The sequence below is a fragment of the Seriola dumerili genome, unplaced genomic scaffold, assembly GCF_002260705.1.
Source record: "Seriola dumerili isolate Sdu_G_001 unplaced genomic scaffold, Sdu_1.0 BDQW01000091.1, whole genome shotgun sequence".
Lineage (NCBI taxonomy): Eukaryota > Metazoa > Chordata > Actinopteri > Carangiformes > Carangidae > Seriola > Seriola dumerili.
The window spans coordinates 115,587-126,325 of NW_019174346.1; the positions used below are offsets into that span (position 1 = coordinate 115,587).

General features: G+C 44.8%; 1 long non-coding RNA gene across 1 annotated transcript; it reads right to left on the bottom strand.

Annotated features, from left to right (window-relative positions):
• Positions 1–1,106: 1,106 nt before the first annotated feature.
• Positions 1,107–5,544, bottom strand: LOC111222358. Its single transcript, XR_002665130.1, has 5 exons — positions 5,506–5,544; positions 2,106–2,200; positions 1,692–1,750; positions 1,364–1,506; positions 1,107–1,175 (listed from the first exon to the last, which is right to left on the bottom strand). It is a non-coding gene; the product is annotated as an uncharacterized LOC111222358 (long non-coding RNA).
• Positions 5,545–10,739: the final 5,195 nt, after the last annotated feature.

Sequence of the window (10,739 nt, forward strand, 5' to 3'; positions counted from 1 at the left end):
ACACAACAATAAAATTGAAAAACAATGCACTTACCTCTGTAACCATAACCCGGTGCAGATACAGGATGAAACCACTCTGGTCCCTGTAACACAATCCCCAGCAGAGGGCGCCCACAAACCACCCACACCAGAAGCCTCCTCTCAGCTGCACCCTATAAGAACACCTGGTGTCTCCAACACTGTGGGTAGTGGCAAAATGATGAAAAGGCTCAATCAGAAAGTCAAACTGACAGACTCTGAAACCACTTCTGAACCAACTACAGATACCCACCGGGTGCAGCAAGGGGAGGAAGAGGAAGGTAGGACACTGGGCGCCTCTGACAATGAGAATAACCTGCCAGAACAGAAAGACACAACCACAACATTCACCCCCACATACCACCAGGCCAGACAGAGCAGAAAAATACAAGACTGGCAATTTCAGAGCACCAAAACCATCCTAATTCTTGGTGACTCTAATATTCAAACAATTCCCCCTTACAATAACCCCAGCATACAGGCTGACAGCTACCCGGGAGCAAACTTTTACCATTTCATGCAAATCATGGAAAAAACACCCCCAGATCCATTCACCAGATTGGTGATTCTCTCAGTGGGAATAAATAACAGAGACCAGGATCCTCACAAAACATCCATCAAACAGCTCCGTACTCTGTACAGGAGGGCCAAACAAGCCTTCCCCAACGCTGAAATCAGGATCCCAATCATTAACTTTTCTTACCTCTTACCCACAGAACAACAGCAAAATCTGGAGATCAACACACACATTGAAAATAACCTACTGTATTTAGATGCACTCCCACAGGAACACTTCTTCACCACCGATGACCAAATCCACTGGACCACCAGCACGGCAAGGAGGATGTTCTCCCATTGGTGTACACAATTACACCTATAACCGATTGTTAATTAACCCAATTGCTTTTAGGTTACACCAGTGGGGGGACCCACCTACCACCTCACTCTGTCTACACCCACAACTAATCCCCTCTCCATCACAGGACACTGGACACTATGAACAACTTTATTAAACTACAACCTAAGTATACAAATTATACATACATAACAATAACCAAAACACAACTTTTCAGTGTTGGGGGGGGGGGGGGGGGTGTAATGGACACCCCACTCACTCATCATGTCCAGCCAGCCAGCATCCCAGCTGCAAACCACAACTGAGGAGAGAACAGAGAGCAGAGAGGACTGGATTATTTAACACCACTCATTTCATCAAAAAATAAAAAAAACTGTCTTTCACCTATAAGCCAGACTTTGGATTCTTCTTTCTCACCTTTTATTTGCTTCATTTTTTTGACATCTACAAGCACACAATAACACAACAAAACATCATCCACTTACTTACCACAACCTACACAGGATCGGTGAGAGGGTCCACAATGTTGGCACACCCCCAGGCCAGTGCACCAGACTCCAATCAGGACAAATAAGCTTCATAACATTCTCCACCTAACCCTGCCAGAGCCGGGGGTGTGTTGACCTTGTGACCTACCCACCCACACATAGAAACACAATTTCATCACCAGACTCTCATTTAGAACTACACCTACACCATATCTTTTTCTAACCCTAACCATCTCCTCTCTATGCCTAAACCTAACCAGACTCCCACACTGACCTAACCCTAACCTCAACCTGGAAACTTAAATCAGATTCTATGAAAATTTACCCACCTCATTGGAATCTCCAGGACCACTGCAATCTTCAGACTGAAGCCCTCCTTTGGCGCCATCTTTTGGAAACAAAAAATCATTACAATTACTATAAATTCTACACAGAACCATAAATACCTTTAACCTCAACCACCTCCCCTTTGAGACTGTAACCAGTCCAATATCTAAATGAATTTCATCATAATCCACCATAACCCATTCCGGGACCTAAAAAACAAAATACTTACCCCATCCATTTAGAGTTAGGCCAGTCTGGAGATCCAGTTCCTCTCTGCTCTCCAAACATAGCTACAATAAACCCTCTCCATCAAAGGACCCCCTGCCGAGAGAGTCAGCTACCCCATACAAACAGCATACCATAATCTGCTGTTCCCTTTAAACAGAACACTCCCTACTTCCTGATTCTTCACTCACCTGAACTACAAAAATGGCCGCTCCTTCTCCCTCTTCTTCCTCCCTCTCACCATAGGCTAGGAACATCCACCTGACAGCCATGCCCACACCTCCACCTGTGAGAGATAGGTTCATTTGAATTTCAGGGTGGGGCCAACGTCTGGACAGCTGGGGGAGGGGAATCCAAAATTGGAGGGAAAATTACAACTTCCCCCATAAATGGACCCCTCTCCCACAGATCCCATCTTTCCTCTATCCCTCTGAGGAAGCACCAAGCGTGCGAAACGTCAGGGACTCCCGACCATGTTAGAAGCAGTTTGCCCCCTTTGATTTTAATTTGCTTTTAAAAAGGGACACTGTTTCCCACCTCCACCTTTTAATGGCTTGCAAATCTCCTGAGGAAGCAGTGATATGGCAAAATGTTGAGGTCTATTGTTTTATATTATTATATGGCAAACGTGTTCTTAAACCTATTGAAATAACTTTTGTTATTTTTTATCAAACTGAGAACAGTGATCGTCGTTTTAGCGGTTTTATCTCACAGAACACTCTTTTAACTCAAAACAGATTTTAAAGCAGCACCATGACGAAGGAGGACGAGCAAACGGACATTTTGTGGTGAGTTATTAGATTTCAAAAGCATGTGCACACTGAAGACATCCTGAAACTCACCACTCACCGGATCATCTCTCCTAAACTCTGCAAAAAAACTGCTTTTATCTGTTTTATTGGAGTTTGTGTGGTGACGGGGGGAAAGCCCACAAAAAGGGCCCCCCCGCCTCCTACTGGAACATCGGAGCTTAAAGACACTATCTAGCCCGTTATATGTGAGTTTTTATCGTTTTATGACTTTTACTAACACTCTTTTATATTAGAAATGGAAGTTTGCCTCTTTTGAAACCCCCACCCCCCCTCCCCCTTCTTCTTATCTCTTAACTCTTTCTTTCCCCTTCTTACTTCCCTTGTATTTTTATAGGTATTACTATCATTATTTTTTCTATATTTTGTTGCTTTATCATGCCCCCCCCCCCCCCCCCCGCCCCCCCCTATTTTGACAGGTTTTAGCTCGCTATTTTTATTGATTTTTTTAATTGATTTCTTTTATTTGGGTGGCTGCTAATGGCCCGTTTAGGACTGCGGATAATTGTTTTTATTCCACTGTGGGAGTTCTAGTATCAGCTGGGATTTTCCTCCATTTTACCTAGTCCCACTATTTCTCCATCTTCACAGCATCCATGACAATAACTCTCACAAATAGATTTTCAACACTGGCTGCCCCGCCTGGAACGGAGACGAGGGAGAATGGCACACGTCGCTCCCACACTCTCCGACCAGGACAGGGTAGCTCACCTCAAAATTCCCATAATATATCAACAGAGACACATTTACAAACCAAGAGATATTTCAAATTACTCCAGGTGGTTTCTGAAATTTTAAATAACACTTTTCTCAACAACACATATCCATAGGGGATGATGCGTAAAGTTAATAGACTAACATTGTTTATTAAGCCATCATCCCCCAACAACACCACATTCAATAAAGTTAAACAAAACACAGACAGCTGGATGCACAATAACATGTTATATTATGGGAACATTATGATACAGTTATTGCTGTGGAGCTGGAGAATCTTCCTCACTACAGCCAACAATCATTTGATAAAGCAGTCCAGTGGGGGAGAGCGAGATACAGGAGGAAGCTAACGTCCTCCTCCGTCAACAAACTGAGGGACCTGATATCCAGGGGTCCCCAAATGGAGGGGGACACCTCTCCACCTCGGCTCTTCCCCCTGGACTTTCCCCCACTACCAGAACCATCCGGCCCATCTCTTGAATCCATCAACCCTCCCTGCACCCCTCCACCTTCTCCCCCCTTCTCCCCCACCTCTCCTCCCCCCCCCCATCCTCCTAAATCTTCCCCTCCTCCCTCCTCCCTGACATACCTTAACCCCACAACCCGTCCATCCAGACCCCCTTGTACGATGGGGGGGTGGGGGGGTTGGCGGACCCTGAAAAGGTGACTCAGCCCCTGATCCAGCTGCCAAAAAGAAACCCAAGATGCCAGGTAAAAGTGGTAATCCACCCAGTCCCAAAGAAAAAACTGGAGTGTCTCAGGTTGGCACGGGCTGAGTCCCAGGCCCACGCTCCGGTCCCCCCCTCCGAACATCCCTTTTTCACCCAACAGTTTTCATCAAGAGCAACCACAGATTATCAGTAACGTTGCTCTACCCTGCAGTAACACCATCTCATCCTCTCCATCCACAGAAAACACTACACCACACCAACACCAGAGGGAGCCAGAGCTCTCTGCCACAGAGCTCTGTGAAAGAGAAACAACCTCCGAGGTGGATAATGACACGATGATGACGGTTGAAAAGATGAAAAGCAAAAAGCTGATTTCCTCCTCAACGTCTGAGTCATCCACCTCAAACTCTAACAGGGCTTCTGTGGCCTCACCTGGCCCCCCAGGGCACCCGGAACCACATACACACCCACGTACATTTAGAAAATTACAGGAATGGTCGTTGGAGGTACAGAAGGAGACCCTTATCATAGGGGACTCCAACCATCCCACGGTTCACTAATCCAAGCATTCAGATTGACAGCCATCCTGGAGCCACATTTCATCACATTAATGCAATATTAAAGAAACTCACACCTCACCAGAATACACGACACATAGTAATATCTACAGGACTTAACAACTGCCTACAAGAACAGGAAACCACAACCACCTGGAAACAACTGCAACAATTACTGAAAACCAGCCACACCAGCTTTCCAAATGCAACCATTTACATCCCTATAATAAACTTTTCCCACAGGTTGGAGTCCAAATTTTTTTTAGGATAAACACAAGAAGCTTGTGCTGTAAAAACTGGACCAGACTCAGTGAATAACTCCCTAAGCCCTATGATAACTATTAATTCAGCTACACAAACTAATGAGCAGTGATAACTAACATGTCTTTGGGGTCATCAGGTGGGAACCTCCTTTCACCAGTGTTTCGTCTAGTTGGTCCCACGACACCTCCAGGAGGCTAGACAGTGATCACTGGCGTCCCAGAGTCACTCCCCTAATGCCAGCCATCACTGCTCCTCACACCACAACTATTTTCTCCTTTACCTTGCCTATGCTACCACAAACAACACTATCATCAACTAGGACAAAACACACCAGCAGATTCAGCAAACAAACTCCCCTAACCAGTTGGAGAAAATGGCGGCCATTTTGAATGAGGGAGGTAGAGTCAGGGAGAGGTGCCTGTTTGGGCTAGCTCTCCCCCACCGGGTTAGGCTGTGCTCTACCTCCCCCTACTCCCCCACTCTCCAACAACTCACCTAAAACAAACAAACTCGCCTAGACAGTCAGAGACACACTACAAACCAATTCAGAGCAATACAAACAAACCAACTCACCTGAACTAACCGCATGGTCTCAAAGAGGCTCACACAGGCCACACCCTCCACTTAAAAACACTTCCTCTTCCTGGATTTTCTTCCTTGCTTCTCCTAAGAGCCTGTCTATCCTAAGTGCTCCCCCTGCTGGGCCCCCAGCTACCATTACTTCTTCTAATCCAAATCCACTGACTGGATCTTGCTGCCTCATCTGACATGTCTTTTACTATTTTCCTCACACTCTGTCCACTTGCTCCTAGCTCCCTTACCAAAGAGACAACAGACCTTGCTACAAATCCTCTACATCCTACTTCTACTGGACAAATCCTAACTTTCCATCCTCGCTGCTCTGCTTCTGCCCCTAACTCTACATACCTGAGCTTTTTCCTTTCATATGCTTCTTCAACTGAAGCCTCCCATGGAACAGTCAGCTCTATGAAATATACTTTCATTCTACTCCTAGACCACAAGACTATGTCAGGCCTTAACTTTGTACTGGCTATTTCCTGGGGAACAACAAGCTTTCCTCCTAAATCTACCTGCATTTCCCAATCACAAGCATCCTCTAAGCTGCCTTGCCTCCTTGCTGTCTTACCAACTTTCTCTCCCTCTTGAACAAACTTTATTGCAACTCTCTTTGTTTTAGACCCTCCTAAATTTGCCTGCCTCCGTAGGTCTTCTATTCCTGCAGCTAAGCTTTTTAAAACCTGGTTATGTCGCCACGTGTACCGGCCTTGCGACAGACTAACCTTACAGCCTGACAAAATGTGCTTTAGAGTTGCAGTACCTGAACACAATGCACATAGCGGGTCTCCATTTACCCAGAGTTTTAGGTTCTGGGGAGTTGGCAATACATCATATGTTGCCCCTATCAAGAATCTAATGCTACTTTCCTCCATACTCCACAGCTCTTTCCAGCTAAGCTTTTTCTTATCTACACCTTCCCAATTTAACCACTGTCCCTGCTTAGCCTGAGCCACTGCCTTTGCACCCCTTAATATCTCCTCCTGTCTACGAACCTGTTCCACCACTAGCTTTCTCTTTTCCTTGGGACCTGCTCTACTCCACACCGGTTTGCCTGGGCCAAGCCCCAAGCCTCCCCGGCCTATTTGGACATTACCCACAATCTCTGTATGCCTGAGCGTTGCTTCTGCCTCCTGCACTGCCATTCTTGGATTCCACTTTCTCCCCTTGATTGGGTTTGGAACCACCTTACTGACTACCACATCTTTACTCCCAGATAACAGGAGCTCTGTCCTAACCTTAGTACATTTAAACTCCTCCACTAGACTAGTTACTGGGAGCTGAAGTATGCCTTTCCCATACAGTGCCACCGTACTTAAGCATCTAGGAACACCTAGCCACTTCCTAATGTAAAAGCTAACTAATCTTTCCATTTTTTCTGCAGCAGATAATGGAATCTCATAAACAGACATTGGCCACATCAGTCTGGGAAATAATCCGAACTGCAAACACCACAACTTCAATTTTCCTGGAAGCCCTGATTTATCTATTCTATCCAGTCCCTCGGCAACATCTTTCCGAAACTGCACTACCTGTTCTCCGTCCTTCAAGTCTGCCTTGTACCACCTACCTAGACTCTTTACTGATTTTTCCCTAATTATTGGAATTTCCTCTTCGTCTATTACAAACTTCCTATCACTTAGCTTCCCTCTACTTAATGAGATACTTCTAGACTTACTAGGCTTAATTTTCATACTAGCCCACTTTAAGTTTTTATTAAGTCTCTCAAGTACTCTTTTCATACATGGCACCGTTGTAGTTATCAACGTCATGTCATCCATGTAGGCCCTAATTGGTGTAAGGCGCATCCCATCCTGCCGCCTCTCTCCACCTACAACCCACTTAGAAGCTCTAATGATTACCTCCATCGCCATTGTGAATGCCAATGGAGAAATCGTGCACCCTGCCATAATGCCTATTTCTAGCCTCTGCCACCCTGTCGTAAAGCCTGCTGTACTTACGCATAGTTTAATGTCTTGGAAATACGACCTTACTAAATTAACCACTACTCCAGGCACTCTAAAATAATCAAACGCCTCCCAAATAAGGCTATGTGGCACTGAACCAAACGCATTTGCTAGATCCAAAAATATGACATGCAAGTCTCTTTTCTCTGTCTTGGCTGCCTGAATCTGATGCCAAATCATGCTAGTGTGCTCTATACACCCTGCGAAACCTGGTATTCCTGCCTTCTGTACTGCAGTATCTATTAGGCTATTCCTTTCTAAATAACTAGCTAATCTCCGTGCGACTATGCTAAAGAAGATCTTCCCCTCCACATTAAGTAGCGAGATCATGCGAAACTGACTCAGGTCTGAGGATTCCTTCTCCTTAGGAATAAAAACACCTCCTGCCCTACGCCATGCTCTAGGAATAACCTGTTTCTCCCAAACTATTCTTAATTGCCTCCACAAAAACTTTAGGATATCAGGTGCGCTTTTATAAACCCGGTAGGGGACTCCATTTGGCCCTGGGGCCGAAGAAGCCTTTGCACGCCTGACTACCTCCTCAACCTCCTTCCACCTGGGTGGTCTAACATCCATCTCATGAACTATCTGTCCTAATGGTGGCATGTCAGGTGGGAGGCCTACTACTTTATTCTGCTCCAAGTCTGAATACGTGTTTCTTAAATACTTTTGCACTTCTAACTTTGTTGCTTTAAGCTGCCCTCCCTTTTCCTGGTTAAACAATCCTTTAACAAACTTGAAGGGGTCCCTGTAAAACGCTGTCCTTACATATTCTTTCTTCTTTCTCTTTTTCCTAAGATATTCAGCCCTTCTAAGTACTGCTAGCCTGCCTCTCAAATCTTCTTGCAACACGTCGATTCCCCCCCTCTCTTCCTCTGTTGCCCTTTTCCACTGCTTTCTTAATTGTCTTCTTTCCTTAACTAATTTCTCCATTTCCCTTTGTCGTCTAGACTTAACTAGCTGTACTCTTTCAACTCTCTTTCTGTCTTGCACCCCAAATCTTTCTGCACCATAAGAGTAGATTATATCTCCCATCTTCTCTAGTCTATCGCTTGCATTTCCTCCTAGTCTGCTTAAAATTAATGACAAATCTCTATTGACTGACTCCCATTCTTTCTTGCTATTTGCCCTCGGCCATTTAACTCTAGTTTTCTGCTCCATATTTCTCTCTCTGACTGGCCTATTCACCTCAGTCTCAGCTGCATCCCCTCTTGTCGTCTCCTCTTCCCCCTCTGTAGCTGTGTTGTTGATATCCTTCGAACTGTGGCTTTCTACCTGTCGCTGGACTTCATCCGACTTATTCGATTGACTTCTTACAAAGTATCGATCGATCCGGCCACACTGCCTTTCCTTTGCAACACATCTCTTTCTTCCTTGATGCATTCTAAGGCCTCTAACTGATGTTACTTTCTGCCATCCACAAGGACAAGTCTGGAGCTTGTTTCCCTCTAATCTAACATTTTTATTCTCTCCAGCTCCGCTCATGTCACCCTGAGAACTATTCTGCCCAGTTCTAATCCTAGAGAAAAAGCAAGAACTTCTCACCAAACTGAACAGTATTATAACTAACAAATTTTCTTTCTTTCAGAAATAAACCTGCTTCTTTTCCAAACCTGTCCCAAAGACCTAATTCACTGGACAAAAGATACAGCCACACTCATCTTCAATTACTGGTCACAACAATTAAACTGGTAACGGGGGGTCATTGTTCCAATACAACCCCCCTCAATTCTAACATCACTAACCTCTGTTCTACACTCTCCTTAACAGCCGCAGAGCTGGAGATACTGGAAAAGGGACTCACATTCATACCCACACCCAAACCTCCAACCCGGCCGGAGCTCAGGGGGGACCTACATGTCTTCCATAGGAAGCTGAAACTCCTGGATCATTTCCACGGGGCACAGAGGCGGGAACCTGTAGGTTTCACTGGACCATCCTTTTGGGAACCTCACATAGACAATATTTCACCCCAAATCCAACAGTTAATAGATAAAAACACGCAAGCACTAAGGAAATGGCGCCCCCTCCCACATAGACAGCAGAACATAACCCAGCAACAAAAACAAATAATTAAATCACTAGGTAATAACAATCACATAATTATCAAACCAGCAGACAAAGGGGGACAAATAGTTTTACAGGATAAGAACAATTATACATTAGAAGTACTCAGACAGTTAAACAATACCATTTATTACAAACCACTTTCACATTCATTACAATTAGAAACACAAATATTAATCAGGAACATCACAGACACTCTATACCATAAAAAACATTAATGCAAAACAGAAAAGATACTTGGACGGCCCAGATGAGCCCAGGCCCCACCTCTTCTATCTCCTCCCGAAGATCCATAAGCCTCCTGAGACGTGGATGGTCCCTTCTGTTGTTCCGGTCGGCCGCCCTATTGTCAGCGACTGCGGATCAGAATCATATAGAATAATGGAATACATAGACCATTTCATCAACCCACTTTCAAAACTCCACCCTAGTTATATAAAAGACACATATGAATTTGTTAATAAAATAAAAAACCTGCAGGTACCCAGCCACACTCTCCTTTTTTCCATTGACATAGATTCACTATATACTAACATAGAAACTCCACTCGGCCTCGCTGCCATTCAGAATATTTTCAATAAACACCCAGATCCTTCCAGACCCGACAATGAAATATTAGTTATTAGAACTCACACTCACTAGAAACGACTTCATGTTCGACAGCAACCACTATCTCCAGCTGTGCGGCTGCACGGCTGCGCTATGGAACGGAAATACTCACCATCATACGCCGATATCTACTTAGCACATTGGGAACAAACAGCCTCCATCAAAACCTCCATAAAACCCCTACTTTACTTCAGATACCTAGACGACATCTTTGGTCTTTGGAACAGGTCAGAAGCAGAATTCCTCTCATTTCTCCACACTCTTAACACACACCATCCCAAAATAAAACTTGAACTCAACCTACAACCACTTACTGTTGAATTCCTGGACACACGGGTCTTCTTCTGTGACTCCAACGACCATAGCAAAAAACTAGCCACAAAAGTATATTTCAAGGACACTGACCGCCATGCTCTACTTCACAAATCAAGTTTTCACCCTAATCATACGTACAGGGGTCTGATAAAATCCCAGTTGATATGCTTCCACAGAATCTGCATCTTCCCAGAGCATGTGGAGGAGCCCACCCGAACCCTTTTTAGTGCGCTGAGGCTTAGGGGCTACTCGAAGCGCTTCCTTAGGAGCATC